The sequence below is a fragment of the Lolium perenne genome, chromosome 4, assembly GCF_019359855.2.
Source record: "Lolium perenne isolate Kyuss_39 chromosome 4, Kyuss_2.0, whole genome shotgun sequence".
NCBI lineage: Eukaryota > Viridiplantae > Streptophyta > Magnoliopsida > Poales > Poaceae > Lolium > Lolium perenne.
In genome coordinates this window covers 404234365-404248015 of record NC_067247.2, presented here as the reverse complement: position 1 = coordinate 404248015, position 13651 = coordinate 404234365, and the positions used below count along the sequence as shown (strand labels likewise).

Below are 13651 nucleotides of genomic sequence, written 5' to 3'. Positions count from 1 at the left end.
CAAAACCTTTAGATATTGTTAGTTGAGGCAACAACTTTAAACATCGGACCACCTATACATTCCTACCACTCTGGGAACTAATGCCCTGCGTGCACGGATGCTCGCCCACTTATCCAGGGGTATATATGATGCCAACCAACGGGGACCTCACAGCGATTAGCGCTTCTGGGCCATTGGATCTTGTCAGCAGGTGTTAGGTGGGGAATCCCGTCCGTTCATTCGGGCTAGCAACACGTCACAACGATATAAAAGGAGACGTCCGACGGCGGAAACCCTAGCCCGCTTCCTGCCCGTTCTCCTCCTCTCTCTCATCTCTGTAGGCTCAGCCGCAGCTGGCCGCTCCATCTCCTCCCCCGCGCCGCTCGCCCTTGTCGCTGGGAGGACCATGTGTTGCTACCATCGCACCACCTGAAGCAGCACGATGCAAGGGATGGACGTCGGAGCTCCGCCACCGTGCCCCTCCTCCGTTTAACTCGGGCGCCCGCTGGTGAGAAGGAAGATCATAATGGCCTGCCCTCCTCCACCTCTTCTTCCAGGTTCATCTCTCTATGCACTCTCTATCCCCCCTCTCTCTTAGAGGACCCCTTCTTGTAGCAGCTCAGAAAGAAAGACTACAATGGCGTCAGAGGTTTGGGAGGACCTTTAATTTTGTCCTCCGCTGCCATTGCCTCCACCGAGTTAATAAGGCAAGGATGCTTTTCTACGAGCTAGTAATCATCTCCCCAAATAAAGATCTGTGGCATCTACATGTCATAGATCCGAAATTTTTGGTTTGATTGAGTTTCTGATGCCTCCAATCTGTTAGATTCAGAAATCGAGTATGGAGTTCTTGGTAGCTTGATGCCTCCAAGCTGTTAGATAAAAAAAACGAGTATGGAGTTCTTGGTAGTGGTTGTCAATTGTGTTATCCAGAACATATGTTTTGTACCAATTTCTTCTTCTTAAGTATTTTTTGTGAGGATTAGCAATGAAAATAACCATTGATGGTACTGGATAGTTTTTGCAACGGGTTGGCCTCTCAGTTTTCTAGAAAGAGCTAGACTCATTGGTATGGGGGACAATCAATGGTTGTAGCGTGATTTCATATTTGCATTGTGGGAGTACCTATACATGAGAGTTTCAAATCTTTATGTTTGTTTAATTTATTCATAAGGGTGTTCAAAGATTTCCAACTTTTATATCCTCGTCATAATTAATTATTTAGTACTAATTAAGCAACCAATTCTTGCAACATATGCCTTATGTTCAGATTCCTAGTGGAATGCCGCATTTTCATTGATGTGCAATCCTTGAAGAAATACATGAAGGTGGTGAGTGACCTGGTCTCGACTATATAACACCATCACCATGATTTGATTCTTTTGATTTCGTTTGAAACATGCTCGACCTAGGTCAGGAAGTATTTCAGCGAGTTGGTGTCTACTACAGAATATGGAAGCATCAGAAATGGTATTTAGCCCTAATGATGCATTTTCTACTTCATTCTCATAGTAGATAAATTATTTTTGATTTAATTGCATTTGATCTATAACCCTCCGGCTATTTTGATCCAGGTATATTGTAGAGGAAGAATATCAATATCTCTGTTTCCATGTTCAGTGAATACATGGAAACAAAACTCGATCTGGTACTGGGCATTAGTTTCCAGATCCGTTCTTATTGATTTTGCTCAATTTTTTGTTAACATTAACATAGAAATGCAACCAAACAAAATTGGTAAGTTCTTCCCACTTCCCTGCTGAGAAACACTTCATCTTCAACTCAAAGCAACACCTACTTTTTTAATGTGTAAATTGGAACCCTTTCAGTTCATCCTTACAGATTGCTACTGATATTTTTGGCTGCTTCAAAATTATTATTGATGCATGATTATTGATATACCTAGTGAGAGGTAGGCCCCTAGTGAGAGGTGATAAATTTGATTTGTCTTTACACCTGCAGATTACTAAGCTTTCATTGGGAATTATCATATATTAGTACCACCTTTTGTTTTTACTTCAAGAACCTAAAACAAATATGTATAATACTTGGGTTCAAAGTTTTGACCCGTTGTGGTTAATTCTTGCTTCCTTTCTTTCTCCTAAAATCATGTTCATTTCCAATTATGTGAATGCTTTGTTTCAGGGCCTGAAGAGGAAGTTTTTGCATTGCTTGCACGGTAAATTGGGCGAGCTTCTGAGATTATTTGGGCATTTTTTTACCTGTGAGCCTATGTGCCAATTCACTAGCCCTATGAGCCCATCACTTTCTTACATGTAAGTTCAGTCTGCTTAGACTGTTTAGTGATGCCTGTTGATTGTTCGATCCGAAATATCATTTACCTTTTTTTTTGTTTACATTGCTATCTGGCTTGTTCTCACTAAATGTTCGATCCGAATTTGAACAACATGATTTTAATATAAAAATAAGGTAATTGATGGCTCAAATCCTAATTTTAGCTGTCTATTGCCATTTTTGACATAATGAGCTGGGAGAATGAATAAGGGATAGACGCTCCCTTGATTCCAATGTTATGTTGTTGTGTTATTTTAATATTTTTCGTACATGCACACATTACATACTATATCAGGTAATACACAAACTGATTGGGTGAGGCGCATTATCTGATATTACCATGTTGTGCTGACTAGCAAGTGCCCTTCCTGTTCATGTTTCAGGCACCTGTCTTAATTGGTTGTGATGTCAGACTTCAGAAACAATGTAAATAGTGAGAAACAAAGAAGTATTTCAAGCAAACCAAGGTATTCTATTGTTATCACTCCATTCTCTCGAAGTTTATGAATGGCATCAAAACTAACCTTTCTTCGTGGCGCAATACTTCCATGCATCTGTGCCATATTTAATTGGCCTTTAGAAATCAGTTTGCACCAACCGTGTAGTAGCTTGCTATGAGTTTGTTTGAACCACTTGATGGATCTGAATAGTTTCTGTTAATGTTTCTATTTTATTGCCTCGTGGGCATTGAGCTGGTCAGTCACCATTTCTATATTATCCTGAACTAACATCATGTGCTGCCAACATCTCTTTTTCTGGTGGTGTCAAATACTGCTTTCATAGTAGCTGATTGTGCTTCTTCTGCTTAAGATTTCTATCATACTGTTATATTCACATAGTAGAACCATTTGTATACGTACTGTTGTAGTTATGCCATCCGTTAAATTTAGCATGTTTCATTTTCTGCTCGGAACGGAAGTTGCCAAAATTCCATTTAATTTCCATCATTCTTTATTTGCAGAGCACCACAACGAGGCCTAATTAGTAGATTTGATATACATTGAGACCGTGATAATAAAAACGCAGCTCAAATCAATACCAGCCTTGAATATGAAGCAATTCATTACCCTTTTTTTCCTTTACCATGGTAGCGCGGTCATTAATTTACGTTTTAGTTGTGTATTGTTTTATTTATGAAATATGCATGCATTGCTGCATAATATGGAAATCAAGGTCAAACACTACCTTACATTCTATTTGTTACACTCTTTTGAACTAAAAAAAAGTTACTTGTTTGCCGGCCACTGGAAAATTTCAGGTGCCTGACAAGGAAACTATGTAGAGGTAGGCAGCCCAAGTAATTAGTCATTTGGATTTACTTAAGTTTCTGATTTCATCAGGTTTGTCCTCTGCTCCATATATGTACAAATATTTTTCTCAGCCTTACATCAATATATCTTATGGGCATAGGAAAGTGGTATGTCGACCACAAGCTTGGGGCAAATAGGCTGGCTCTAGATAAAAAATGACTTGAGTAAAAGAAATAGAAAATTAAAAAAGGTTGTCCAGCTAAATATAACCAGTTATACCATTACGAGTTCTGCATTCACATAACATAGGTATGAACAAGTTCTCTGTCTATGCAGATTAGTTTGTTGCTAGAGTTTGTAGATCAGTAGCAAACAATATATTTGGGTCGACTAAAGAAAATAAGTTTATTTTAGTATCAATTGCTACATGCTATATATATTTGTGGGGGAGCTTCACAGCTAGCTAGAGACAAGAGGTTGTACTAACCAGTGGAACTTCTGGGTTTTATTTCCACCGCCTCAAGTCAATAGTTTTCATAATAATCAAACTTCTATTGGTTAAGAATACTCCGAATATTCTTTTTTTTTGTGAATTCCAATTAAATTGTTTAGCATCAGTATGACTTAGCAAAATTCAAGCCACCCCTACCTATAAAGTGATTTGTTCACAGGTGGAAATGGAGAAAGCTATATGATATTTAGTACATTTTGGCATATTTATATGCTTTAGTTGTATAGAGTTTTATATTTATTAATAGAAACCAACAAATCAGTTATTACAATAAGCACTCAAAAGCGTATTTTTAAATCGTCGTCGGACTATGTGGTAGCTGGTAAGCTCCCCAGGGTCTTGCCAGGTCAAGAATTGATGGCTTACGGAAATCATTGTGTTAAATATTGTCCTCAGCCAGCTGGGGCCTCATAATTTGATCGTTTAGATGGTTCGATATTCCTTACTAATATACAAAGTTACATGCTTCCACCTCGGAACTTCTGTTTTCCTACCCATCTGTAGGCTTTGGTGAATCTGTTGGGTTCCTGCAGGTCTTGCAAGGTCAAGAAATTTCTCAGACAGTTCCACTGTTCCAAAAAAAAAAATGGCGTCTGATGCATGCTCAGTAAAAGAGGGATGTGGGTTGTACAATAAAAACTCGATAGATGGTCCTGTTATGGTGTTTTAGGTCGGTGCAGCAGGACAAAGCTCAGGATGTCTCCAAAAGCAAGTAAACAGGGCAAAGTTGTGGCTTGCATGCTTTTAGAAGTGAGCCAGACCCATCATTTTTTCACTAAGTTGAGTGTATCTATTTGTTCCATCGCTACACACAATGCATAGGAGAAATTAATAGCTTTAAAAACACAGCCGCAAACACATTGTTACATGTCTATCTGTAACATAAGAGTGTACCATTTTCATTTGCATTTTGTTTTCTAATTAGCATTTAAGAATTGAATCCAAGGATACAAGTTGTTTCTATATTTCATTTTGGAATGACTAAGTCATGTGTGTTCTTCGTTTATAGCTTAATCAGTTATATATTTTTATGCACGATTAATATAGTGATTGCCAAATCGTTTACCAAAGACCGGGAACGCGTGCCAAGTCGGGCTCCTAATTCACAAACGTTACTCTATGTCAATATTCATAACTTGGCATGCGGATGTTGGTGACATTCCATCCAGGGTCTTGATTAGGGCGGTGTTCACCGTCCGCAGTTTTCAAAGCCATTAACAATACTATACCCACCAAGGGCGACGTGAGAAGTGACGGAGACATTCTCTCCGATAATATGTCATAAACATCGTTTTGATGGAGAAGTCATACTATAGAACCAACAACCTTTGAAATGCGTATTAATTACATATTGTTTCACCTATCAAATAGTTTTTTATTCATTTGATGTTTTATTACTGTCGATATCTACATATGCTTAATATAACTGTTTACCGGGCCGCGAACCATGGCAAGCCCCAAAATATTGCTCTATTTCCTCTCTTTTTTGATTGTATATAAGTGTTTGCTACTTCATTCATGATTTTGTGTGCATTGTCCTAATTTCATCCTATCGATTTTGTTTTGTAAAATCTAAAAATCAGATTTTCATTTTCACCTGATTTCATCAATTTTATACAAACCATAAATCGGTGCAAATTCTACGGGATCGTGCGCCAAGGCGCGCATCTAAATCTAGTTTTTTATATAAGACAGATACAGAGAGAGAGAGAGAGTACATAAGGTAGTGCTGAATATGTTAATTGCTAATCAGACGCTAACTTGAGAATCAGTTGCTTACTAGATTAGGCTGAAACCATGCATGATTATTACTTCCTCGGTTTTAAATTAGTCGTTCCAACTTTTCTCTAAAATGAGACAATCAACATCAAATCTGACTAGAACTTGGACACCTAATTTTGAAAAAAGTGAGTGTAGTATAGTACTCCCTCTGTTTCAAATTAGTTACCCGAATAATTTAGAATGAAGTAAGTGCTAACTCTAGTTAGCGCCTGCACGGGCGGCGACGACGTATAGATCCATCTAGGAAATGGCACCGTCGTCCTGTTCGTTCGACTTCAGCGTCACAGGGTAAGCTTGCAAACAGATACATACAGGCAGTTACAGGTTGGAGGTGAAGCGATCTGTATGTACCATGGACCGAATAGAAATTCACACGAAAATAATCTACAAGTGTGCCGTGTACACCACATAGACAAACACCCGTGACGTACGCGACATTGGCAACATCGCAGTACTGGAATCATGCACGCACGCGCGCACGCGCGCGTCACGGATCAATTTAACTTGAGGGCACTCAGAACATTGTTGTGCCCAAATAATTCACAAGTTGGCGAATCTCCTGTCAACGTCCCGTGCCTGCGAAGTCATGAGAAAAACCCAACGAGCAACCTCTAGCGCTGTTTGGTCAACGTTAAGCTTAAAATACCAGTTATATATTTATCCCAACAAACCCAAGTGCATGGCTTAAGTTGGAAGTAAACTGTAGAACTGGCATGCAAATATGATGCAGTGGATCATCTGAATACTCGCTGTCCTCTGATCCACAGTATCGTGATTTTAGTTTATTTTTTAAAACTGGTGAAATGTGTTAATCGAAAGAAATGTTTTGGCCAGTTTCAGCACGAAGGAAGGAAATGAACCAAGTAACACACACCACCAATAGTCACACGACCAAATCTGGCGAGTTCACGAGCTAGCTTGTTTTGGTCTTTGCCACTTTTCCTAAACTTAAATATTGCAGTATAGCATAGTGATCAGGCGCTTGATGTATGTGACACTTGAAGTCGATGATCCATCTGTTTCAGTAGAGCTGGCCGAATTAAACCCACAATATTTGTTATGGATGAGAGGGAGTAGCTTATTGGTGAACTGGCCAGACGCACTAGCTACTAGTAGCTAGCACGGCGGTGGCCCCCACGCATGCCTATTTGGGCGTCTATGATCAATATGGTTACTTCGAAAACATGAATTGCGTGTATTCATTGATCGATCAAGCCGACCATGTACCCATGAGATGAGACGATTGGAAAAGCAAGCTTGGTACATCTAGCGAGATGAACCATGGAATGACGTTTAATGTTTCCTCTCATCTCTCGCTCTCTATAGAACTCTTCCATTTGATCTCTTTTTTCTAACCTACCGGGCTGAACCGGAGCCACTCTCGCCAGCGATGCCGGATGGAGTAGGCAAAGGGAGCGCGTCGGAAGTACATCTAGGTTCTGGTTTTGTGTAGTTTTTCCCTTTGTGGCTTTTGAGGCTCGGTTGGTGGTCTCCGGCGACTTGATACACCATGAGTGGACCTTCTCAGCTTCATTGTGTCTTGCCTAGATTACATTTCCAGAATTATGACCGCAATAAGCGGAGGACCGTTGGAGGCGACTCAAGGGCGATTCTGGGCGATCTCGCCGGAAGAAGACTCCGACGAGGATTCTCTGGCAGTGGAGGCGACGCCATCATCGGCGACGTACCTTAATACGCCGGAGGAGGATGAGGGACGGGATCTCACGGCAGCCGCGTTGTCGGCTGTTGACAGAAGGGAGCAGAAGAGGCAGCGGCAGCGTGCGGCGGCGTTGGAGCTCAGGCCAGGTACGCCATCTTCTCCTTCCTCTCGTTCCAGAGCTCTATCACCAGTTCCAACGCCGGAGTTGGGGACGGTGAACATTTGCAAGAAGCCGGTTTTGTCACCTACAACATTTTTTCTTGATTCTTTCGATCCCGATGAGTGGATACTGGTTCAAAGGCGTTACAGTAAAGAGGTTAGATCTCGTCGGCGACGAGTATGGCCGCCGGCGGGATCCGGTTCTCGGCAGAGACGATGGAAATATGAGTTTGCCGAAAATTCAAATTTTTTGAGATCGGGCCGTATGGGCTCAGAGTTGGGCGAGGATCGTGTCGCATCGGGTCGTATGGGCCTAGATCGTCCGATTGATCGTGTTTTGGCAAGGATTCCTCAATTTGCTCGGGGGGTTCGTTGTCGGCTAGGGTTTAACACATCGTCTCTGGCTCGCTCCATCCCTGTTTCACCGCCAACGCTTCCCACCTTGCTCACACACGCAATTCCGATCTCACCCCGAAAGATGGCGAATCGTGGTGGTGGGCAGCCTAACAGAGGACGTACGCCGGGAGGTCGAGGCGGATCAGGCTGGCAAGATGGTTTCGGCGCCGGCCGTGGGGGCAACTTCTTTCAAGGGGGGCCTAGCGGCACGGCAAGCAGTGGTGCGGATGCTGGGGAAGGCAGTCAGCCAAATGTCTTTGGCGACGGCGTCTTTCGGGCTGGCGCGGCGCGTTCCAGCAATGGTGGTGACCGCGGTGACCGCCGTTATCACAACGGCTTCAACAATCAGTATGATGGGAGAAGAAACTATGGGTATAACAATTACAACTCAACTCGTCGCTTTGTTCCGAATAATAATGCTGGTGTTAGGAGTACCAATGGCGGGTATGCTGCTGTGGTACCTGGCCTGTCGGAGTTGCAGCAAAAGCTGGTCACCGAGGCGGCAGAAGCGTTCGCGCGGCAGCTCGCTGGTCGACCCGAGTTTCAGAATAATCAGAGCAATGAACAGCAGATGGATAATAGGAATACTCAGCCAGTGTCTAATGTGGTTCGGCAGCCGGGTTTTGCAAGGGTGACGCCAGTGCAGTCTAATCCCAACTCGCTGCCACAATCACAGAGAGCCGAAGATGCTTTATTGGCTGTGGCTGGGATTGGTGGTAAGGATAGTATGGTTGATTTTGAAGGCATGAGTGAAGCTGAATTTGTAGCTGCTAATAAAAAGAAGGGCCCTAGTTGCTTTAGATGCAGACAACCTGGACATTTTTTGAATGACTGTGAGGTTATCTTATGTGATTGTTTTCAGATGCCCGATCATGCTACTAAAGACTGCCCCTTGCATAAGGCTCCGAGGAAAAGGTTAGCAATGTTTGGTATGGGGCATCCTGATTTGGCTTTTTGGGAGCTTCCCCTTTCCACTTCTGTTCGGCCAAGGGTCGAGAACACGCGCTTAGGGAGAGTGGAGGTGTCTGGTGGTACTTTATCAATAGCTGATCTGATTACACACTTACAGTGGGTGGTACCAGATAGTGCATATCAGTGGGAAGTTCAACAAGTTGAAGATAATGTGTTTAAGGTGAATTTTCCTAGTAAGGTTGAATTAGTGCGGGTACAACACTTTGGGCGCTTTCATGTACCAGAGTCGACCATTATTTTGTCATTTGATTTCTGGAAGAAGGAGGTTGAGCCAGTTTGGGCGCCCGAGGATGTATGGGTGAGAGTGCATGGTTTACCACCAGTGGCGTTGGATGATTATCTTGCTCTTTGGGCTTTGGGAGATGTGTTTGGAAAGACTAAGGAGGTGGATATAGCCTTTACTCGACAATATAATGTTTTGCGCATGCTCATTACTTGTCTGGACACTGCTCTCATACCAGATAGTTGGGATCTTAAAATTAAAAATGAGTTTTTTAGATTAAGGTTTGAGGTGGAAGGGGGGAAGCATGGTGTACCTTCCGATGTTACTATGTCAGAGGCTCTCGGGGATGGGGGGGATGATGATCCTAAGGCTCCTGATAATCAGAAGAGGGAGGATTTGGACAGAAATATTAAGAGAACTAAGAATGGGGGCGAGAAAGATGCAAGCAACAATGGTTCTGGCACATCATCACCTTTGAATGAGAATACAGTGGGGAAGAATGCTATGCTACTGTCACAATACCAGGCAAATAGGTATGATACTACTTGTGCGGTTAAAAAATCTCAGTATGATTTAAATTATTCGACTTTAAGTCCAAATTTTTTGTATAATTCTTTCAGCGAGGTCGCGAACAGGAAAGGCGAGTGTATGCCAAATTCTGTTGTTAATTCCCCCAAAATTCTGAAACCCAACGCTCATTCCCAGATGGGGCAGAAAGAAGTGGAGAAGGGCATCGCCGGGGCTGGTCTCACGTCGATCGGAGGTGTGCATGTAGTCACGCCGAAGCATGCAGATGAAGGCCGGGCCGTCACGGCGTCCGGCGCTCGGGCCGCAAATACCGCTAGCCCACCTGTGGCGCCAGCGGGCCAAGGCTCTGGCCTATTGGGAGTGCGGCCAGGTATGCATGGCGCACGTCCCAAGGCCATGCAGCTGGGGGCGACGTCGATCACGCCGACTACAGTATCCAAGGTGAACTATTCTGTAGATGTTGCTGCTGGTTTAAGTGCCTGTGAGTCGTTTTCCCAATCTAAAACTTATGATGAACAGGGAAGTATGTTACCTGGTTCTACGGCGATTCATAAACAGAATGAAGGGAAGAAGTTAGTGCAACACACTTATGAACAAATTGTTGCATTCGGAGGGATTCAGGAGGAGGCAATGCGCGAGACGCGGTCGAGTGGAAGATTGCGGATGCAGAATGATGCGGATATGACGCAATTGGAGAGGGCGATGATGATCGCAAAGAGGCGTGATGACACGTCAGTGATAGGTATGTCACCAGTTAAACCAAAGTCTATTACAGATTTCTCTGATGATCAAATAATTGATGATGCTAGATTATTGGGGGTTTCCTTAGGCACTTCTTTTTCGGATTGCACGAAATCAGCCAAAATAATAAAAGATTTCGAAAAAAATAGATCAGTATCTTTGTTAAAAAGTAAGAATGCTTTGGCGCAAAAATGTATGATGGTTTCCCGTGCCTCTGATTTGTGTGACGATTTAGAAGCAGAGGAGGATTTCTTGAGTGACGAGAGTTTAGAAATGCCTAAGGCTAATACTAGGGAAAAAAAGACCCGTAAAAAGAAGTCATATGATAAGGAGAATGTGAGGAGGAGTACCCGAGTTAAATTTAAACCATCAAAATTACAATGACAAATCTTAAGGGTATGACATGGAATAGTGAAGGATTTCGAGATCCGGGTAAACATTTATTTGTGAAGGAATCGATCAGGGAATATGACCTTGATTTTATTGCTCTACTAGAAACAGGTAGATCGAACTTTGAGGTGCATTTCTTAAGGGAGTTGGCAGCGGGGAAAGACTTTGCGTGGTTTTGTTTACCGCCGCATGGGAGATCAGGAGGAATTTTGGTAGGGATTAATACGACAACTTTGCTGGTTAATAGAGTGGATAGTGGAGATTATTGTGTCAAATTGGCTATTACTTCTAAAATTGATGGTTTTCAATGGCTTCTTGTACCGGTGTATGGGGCGGCTCAAGATAATAATAAATATGAGTTCCTCGCCGAATTAGTTAGAACTTGTGAATCAGAGACAATACCAATGTTATTAGCCGGGGATTTTAACATTTTGAGGAAACCGGACGATAAAAGTAACAATAACTTTAACCCCCGATGGCCGTTTATTTTTAATGCGATTATTGAAAATCTGAATTTGAGAGAGATTGCTTTATCAGGCCGGCAATTTACCTGGGCGAGTAGGAGACAAACACCTACATATGAAAAGTTGGATAGAGTTCTTGCGAGTGTGGAATGGGAACTGAAATTCCCTTTGGTCACGGTTCGGGCTTTGACACGTTCGGGATCTGATCATACTCCGCTATTGATTGATGCGGGGATTCAGGCGCATATAGGCAAAACGTCACGTTTTTCATTTGAGTTGGCTTGGCTTGAACATGAGGGTTTCGATGAGCTCATAGCTACTGAATGGGCAGCCGGCCCCATTGGGAAAAGCCCGATTCAAACTTGGCAAAATAAAATAAGACATTTGCGGCGTTTTTTACGTGGTTGGGCAAAAAATTTGAGTGGAAAATATAAGAAGGAGAAGGAGAGGCTTTTAAACATCATTGATACACTAGATATTAGAGCGGAATCAGTACCTCTATCACAAGGGGAACGTAATGAGTTACGGGTAGCTAATGAAAAGTTAAGCAAACTCCGACGTGATGAAGAGATCAAGTGGGCACAAAGGGCTAAAGTAAAATATATTCAGGATGGGGGGGATAATACCAAATATTTTCACCTTATTGCCAATGGTAAACACAGGAAAAAGAAAATTTATCAATTGGAACAGGATGAAGGAACTATTGTAGGAGATGATAATCTAAGGGTTTATATTTCAGAATATTATAAAAAACTTTTTGGTAGTCCAGACCCTAGTCCGGTGGTGCTTGATGAAAGCATAATTGACGATATCCCGCAATTGTCACCAGAAGAGAATCGTGTGCTGATTGAAAACTTCTCGATGGAGGAGGTTCATGATGCTATTTTTCAAATGGAACATAACAAGTCACCAGGACCAGATGGTTTCCCTGCGGAGTTCTATCAACATTTTTGGGGGGTTATTAAGTTTGATCTGATGGCTTTATTTGAGAGCTTTCAGAAAGGGAAACTACCGCTGTATAAACTGAATTTTGGAGTAATTACTTTATTACCGAAAAAGGAAAATGCAACTCAAATACAACAATATAGACCAATATGCTTACTCAATGTGAGTTTTAAAATCTTTACTAAAGTTGCCACAAATCGTATTTCGGAGGTAGCTCAAAAAGTCATCAAACCGACACAGACGGCGTTTATTCCTGGGAGACATATTTTAGAAGGTGTCGTTGTCCTTCATGAGACGATACATGAAATGCATAGAAGGAAACTAGATGGGGTGATTTTTAAGATTGATTTTGAAAAGGCGTATGATAAGGTTAAATGGCCCTTTTTGCAACAAGTTCTACGCATGAAAGGATTTGATCCGATATGGTGTGATAGGATAAAGCAATTTGTGCAAGGGGGGAGCGTTGGTATAAGAGTGAATGATGTGATTGGGCATAACTTCCAAACTAGGGTAGGTCTACGACAGGGAGATCCTTTATCCCCAATTCTTTTTAATATTGTCGCTGATATGTTAGCGATTCTTATTGCTAGAGCAAAGGATGTAGGTAAAGTGGGAAGCTTGTTGCCGCATCTTATTGACGGGGGAATTTCCATTTTACAATATGCGGATGACACAATCTTGTTTTTGGAACATGATATTGCTAAAGCTGTTAATATGAAACTGATTTTATGTATTTTTGAACAACTTTCGGGTTTGAAAATTAATTTCCATAAGAGTGAAATCTTTACCTTCGGAAAAGCAAAGGATATGGAAGATCAATATAGAAACATTTTTGGGTGCGAGTCTGGATCTCTACCTTTAAAATATTTGGGTATACCGGTACATTATAGGACTTTGCGGAATGCGGAATGGAATCCCATTGAAAATCGGTTTGCTTCAAAATTGGGGGGTTGGCGTAGTAAATTGTTATCTTATGGTGATAGGTTGGTTCTAATTAATTCGGTTCTTACAAGTCTGCCAATGTTTATGCTTTCCTTCTTGGAAATCCCAGTTGGGGTGAGGAAGAGGCTTGACTTTTATAGATCAAATTTTTTCTGGCAATCAGATGAGCATAAGAAGAAATATAGGCTATCTAAATGGAGTATTTTGTGTAGACCAAAGGATCAAGGGGGGTTGGGTATTGAGGTGTTGGAATTGAAAAATAAATGCCTTTTGAGTAAATGGTTGTTTAAACTCCTTTCAGAGGAGGGTATGTGGCAACAACTCTTATGTAACAAATATCTTAAGAACAAAACTTTGGCACAAGTAGAGGTTAGACCAACTGATTCACCTTTCTGGAAGGGTCTTATGCATGTG

General features: G+C 42.0%; 1 long non-coding RNA gene across 9 annotated transcripts; it reads left to right on the top strand.

Moving 5' to 3' along the window:
- Positions 1-282: 282 nt before the first annotated feature.
- On the top strand, positions 283-4940 carry LOC127297448 (uncharacterized). Of its 9 annotated transcripts, none has more exons than XR_007849172.1 (4): positions 283-536; positions 1250-1310; positions 1392-2255; positions 2658-4940. It is a non-coding gene; the product is annotated as an uncharacterized lncRNA (long non-coding RNA). The 9 variants fall into 9 exon arrangements; XR_007849170.1 differs by having other exon boundaries at positions 283-1310; positions 1392-1449; positions 1554-2255; XR_007849167.1 differs by having other exon boundaries at positions 1250-2255.
- The last annotated feature ends 8711 nt before the right edge of the window (positions 4941-13651 follow it).